Source organism: Schistocerca cancellata, unplaced genomic scaffold (genome assembly GCF_023864275.1).
Source record: "Schistocerca cancellata isolate TAMUIC-IGC-003103 unplaced genomic scaffold, iqSchCanc2.1 HiC_scaffold_52, whole genome shotgun sequence".
Taxonomy (NCBI): Eukaryota; Metazoa; Arthropoda; class Insecta; order Orthoptera; family Acrididae; genus Schistocerca; species Schistocerca cancellata.
Window position 1 is genome coordinate 25,001 of NW_026046115.1, and position 5,000 is coordinate 30,000.

General features: G+C 52.6%; 1 non-coding gene across 1 annotated transcript in view; it reads right to left on the reverse strand.

The window, feature by feature from the left end:
• The window catches only part of LOC126110998 (small subunit ribosomal RNA), a 1,909-nt gene extending 1,456 nt beyond the window's left edge, over window positions 1-453 (reverse strand). The window contains exon 1 of the ribosomal RNA XR_007524080.1: window positions 1-453. This exon is cut by the window's left edge and continues 1,456 nt beyond it. This is a non-coding gene — a ribosomal RNA (small subunit ribosomal RNA).
• Between the last annotated feature and the right edge of the window lie 4,547 nt (window positions 454-5,000).

The following is a 5,000-nucleotide window of genomic DNA, read 5'->3' on the forward strand; positions in this document are numbered from 1 at the left end:
TGCGCGCCTGCTGCCTTCCTTGGATGTGGTAGCCGTTTCTCAGGCTCCCTCTCCGGAATCGAACCCTGATTCCCCGTTACCCGTTACAACCATGGTAGGCGCAGAACCTACCATCGACAGTTGATAAGGCAGACATTTGAAAGATGCGTCGCCGGTACGAGGACCGTGCGATCAGCCCAAAGTTATTCAGAGTCACCAAGGCAAACGGACCGGACGAGCCGACCGATTGGTTTTGATCTAATAAAAGCGTCCCTTCCATCTCTGGTCGGGACTCTGTTTGCATGTATTAGCTCTAGAATTACCACAGTTATCCAAGTAACGTGGGTACGATCTAAGGAACCATAACTGATTTAATGAGCCATTCGCGGTTTCACCTTAATGCGGCTTGTACTGAGACATGCATGGCTTAATCTTTGAGACAAGCATATGACTACTGGCAGGATCAACCAGGGAGCTGCGTCAACTAGAGCTGAGCAGCCGGCCGCCCGGGAGTGTGTCCCAGGGGCCCGCGCGAACACGCAAGCGTCCGCTCAATTATTCTGCAAACAGGAGGAGGCTGAGCTCCCCTGCACAATACACCTCGAAACCCTCTCAGGTCCCGGCGGCGCGCAGCGCCGTCCTAAGTACTTGGTCGGGTTCGAGAGAGGCGCAATCGCCCGGAGTTAGGCGAGTAGACGCTTTAGGTGCGACCACCCGTGCTCCCAACTGAGCTTGCCGCTGCCGACAGAGGCCCGGGAGCGTGCTGTCGTGGCATTGCCGGCGGGAGACAACACGCGCCACCTACGGTGACCGGCAGCTCCAACGCCAGCGCCACAGAAGGGCAAAGGCCCCACGTGGGTGCCGAAGCGAACTCTCCCAGCACAGCGCACGTGCCAACACGTCTGCACAACTGCGATACAAACCACCAGCGAGAACCGCTGGGGCGACCGAGCAGCAGACGGCGTCGCGGCGCCGAGTGCCGGGCGGCGGCGCATCCTCAACGCACACAGTCCTCAGTCGGACCAGCACACTGCAGATGTCCACCGCGCTTCGCACCGGGCCCGCGAGGACCCACTTTCGCCGCCCGGCGCCGCGCGCAGGGTGCCCCGGCGCGCAGCTGCGCCGCCTGCCGCGTCCGTCGGCCGGCGCGCCTGCCACTGGGCGCCCCCACCAGCCGGCTGTAGCGCGTGCGCCCACGCACCGCGCGGCCAGCACGCCGGGCGGCCCCCCCTCACCGGCCGGGGACGGTCCCACCCAGCCACCGCCGCGTATCGCTTCACACACAGATTTGCCCTTACTGATTTACCTCCAGCAACAACAACCGCACCACAATGGGTTTACCAGTTGTTCATTTGCGTAACGTCACCAGCAAACGTAGACGTCCATCCCAGTTTGCAAATGCAACGATTATTGCATACCTGTCTGTTAGGTGTCACGACACACTACGTCTGCCCACATACACGCAACAAAATGTGCACGACTAGAGAACACGTGGGAGGTGGCCCCCTACGTATGCGATGTCCATTACGAGACCGACTGTCAACCAGCATCTGTACCATGTCGCAGATGTGGAACGCGGTGCACCATGCTATCACACTGTGTGAGAAGAGACGACTACGTTTGAATACACGCGCCACTACATCAACAGACGGCTCATGCTGATCGCCATCCAGGGCGTCCGTTAATCCCACACGTCTCTATGGCGTACCACACTGCAATGTAGCTGTTATGGGGAGACGGCACGTGGCTGAGTGCACAACATTTGGACCGTATGGTTCGCTGTTGTTGGGCGCAGTCGTTGTACGGTCACACATGTGCCACAGCGTATCATGCAGTACATACGGACCTATGTGCAGTACAATGTGAGGGTTAAGCTTACGACATCAGCGGACAGTGGACACAGGCCGTACCACGACGTAGACTGAGCGCTTCGACATGCGAATGCCAGTGAACAGCTGCGAAGGGCATTGAACACGCAAGCACCTGAACGACCAGCGTGCGAAGGCAGGGGGGAGGGTGGGGGCGATGTACATCCTGCAGTCGTCCACATTACAGTGTACAGCGGGAGCATGTAAAAAGTAAGCAACACTTGCGAAGTGTTGAACATGAAACGATACACAAGAGGGTGGGCGGTGCGAGTAGCGAACTATATTCAGAGGGTTGTGGTTAGACAACACTGGATTAATGTAACGTGTCATATGCCAATTACAGAGCAGGTTAAGGCACAACTTGGGTTAGGTTAAGGCACAACGTGGGTTAGGTTAAGGCACAACTTGGGTTAGGTTAAGGCACAACGTGGGTTAGGTTAAGGCACAACGTGGGTTAGGTTAAGGCACAACGTGGGTTAGGTTAAGGCACAACGTGGGTTAGGTTAAGGCACAACGTGGGTTAGGTTAAGGCACAACGTGGGTTAGGTTAAGGCACAACGTGGGTTAGGTTAAGGCACAACGTGGGTTAGGTTAAGGCACAACGTGGGTTAGGTTAAGGCACAACGTGGGTTAGGTTAAGGCACAACGTGGGTTAGGTTAAGGCACAACGTGGGTTAGGTTAAGGCACAACGTGGGTTAGGTTAAGGCACAACGTGGGTTAGGTTAAGGCACAACTTGGGTTAGGTTAAGGCACAACTTGGGTTAGGTTAAGGCACAACTTGGGTTAGGTTAAGGCACAACTTGGGTTAGGTTAAGGCACAACTTGGGTTAGGTTAAGGCACAACTTGGGTTAGGTTAAGGCACAACTTGGGTTAGGTTAAGGCACAACTTGGGTTAGGTTAAGGCACAACTTGGGTTAGGTTAAGGCACAACGTGGGTTAGGTTAAGGCACAACGTGGGTTAGGTTAAGGCACAACGTGGGTTAGGTTAAGGCACAACGTGGGTTAGGTTAAGGCACAACGTGGGTTAGGTTAAGGCACAACGTGGGTTAGGTTAAGGCACAACGTGGGTTAGGTTAAGGCACAACGTGGGTTAGGTTAAGGCACAACGTGGGTTAGGTTAAGGCACAACGTGGGTTAGGTTAAGGCACAACGTGGGTTAGGTTAAGGCACAACGTGGGTTAGGTTAAGGCACAACGTGGGTTAGGTTAAGGCACAACGTGGGTTAGGTTAAGGCACAACGTGGGTTAGGTTAAGGCACAACGTGGGTTAGGTTAAGGCACAACGTGGGTTAGGTTAAGGCACAACGTGGGTTAGGTTAAGGCACAACTTGGGTTAGGTTAAGGCACAACGTGGGTTAGGTTAAGGCACAACTTGGGTTAGGTTAAGGCACAACTTGGGTTAGGTTAAGGCACAACTTGGGTTAGGTTAAGGCACAACTTGGGTTAGGTTAAGGCACAACTTGGGTTAGGTTAAGGCACAACTTGGGTTAGGTTAAGGCACAACTTGGGTTAGGTTAAGGCACAACTTGGGTTAGGTTAAGGCACAACTTGGGTTAGGTTAAGGCACAACGTGGGTTAGGTTAAGGCACAACGTGGGTTAGGTTAAGGCACAACGTGGGTTAGGTTAAGGCACAACGTGGGTTAGGTTAAGGCACAACGTGGGTTAGGTTAAGGCACAACGTGGGTTAGGTTAAGGCACAACGTGGGTTAGGTTAAGGCACAACGTGGGTTAGGTTAAGGCACAACGTGGGTTAGGTTAAGGCACAACGTGGGTTAGGTTAAGGCACAACGTGGGTTAGGTTAAGGCACAACGTGGGTTAGGTTAAGGCACAACGTGGGTTAGGTTAAGGCACAACGTGGGTTAGGTTAAGGCACAACGTGGGTTAGGTTAAGGCACAACGTGGGTTAGGTTAAGGTAGAAATTGCGTTACATTGCGGTACAAATTGCGTTACATTGCGGTACAAATTGCGTTACATTGCGGTACAAATTGCGTTACATTGCGGTACAAATTGCGTTACATTGCGGTACAAATTGCGTTACATTGCGGTACAAATTGCGTTACATTGCGGTACAAATTGCGTTACATTGCGGTACAAATTGCGTTACATTGCGGTACAAATTGCGTTACATTGCGGTACAAATTGCGTTACATTGCGGTACAAATTGCGTTACATTGCGGTACAGATTGCGTTACATTGCGGTACACATTGCGTTACACATTGCGGTACACATTGCGTTACACATTGCGGTACACATTGCGTTACACATTGCGGTACACATTGCGGTACACATTGCGTTACACATTGCGTTACACATTGCGGTACACATTGCGGTACATTGCGGTACACATTGCGGTACATTGCGGTACACATTGCGTTACATTGCGGTACACATTGCGTTACATTGCGGTACACATTGCGTTACATTGCGGTACAAATTGCGTTACGAATTTGGTTAAGTTAAGGTGCAAAATGGGTTAGGTTAAGGTGCGAAATGGGTTGGATTACAGTACACAACGTGGTAAGAGAGTGTGTTGGGGGGGGGGGGGGCCGAGGTTCGTTGGTAGTGATCATTGTAAGTGAATGTCTGAGGCAGCTTCAGTATGTCACAGCAGTTATGTCTCGTCAGGATGCGCTTTTCGCTCGTGACTGGAGGCGCGCCGCGTCTGTGGTTGCGGCAAGGGAGCGGCAGACCTGTGTGATTCATTCCTGCCATTGTTTCTGTGCCGTAACAGGAGGCAGTGTGGTGGTGTTGGGTGCACCCCTGTGTAGGACATGTGTGGGTGTTGGTGGCTTATCTGAGCAATTGTGGATGTCGGACGGGTGGGATATTCTATTTTAGAATTGGACCCCCTGGTGTGGTTATCATAGTGTGGATGGTGTACTGTGGCGGAGAGGATGCACCGGACGTTGGTCCATGCTGGTGCTTACATATTGTATCTGTGTCTGTTACAGGCAGAGAGTAATGTGTGATAGAGTGTCTCGCTGATGTGTGGTTCATATTGTGTGCACAGACTTACAGCATGTATAGGGACAGCGGGAATTTGGCATATTGGATATAACTCTTCGTGAAACGCAAGATATAGGGGTGGATTGCAACGTACGAGTGCGGGAAGAGTCCGCCGTTCATCCGCTGGAGTTGCGATTTCGGC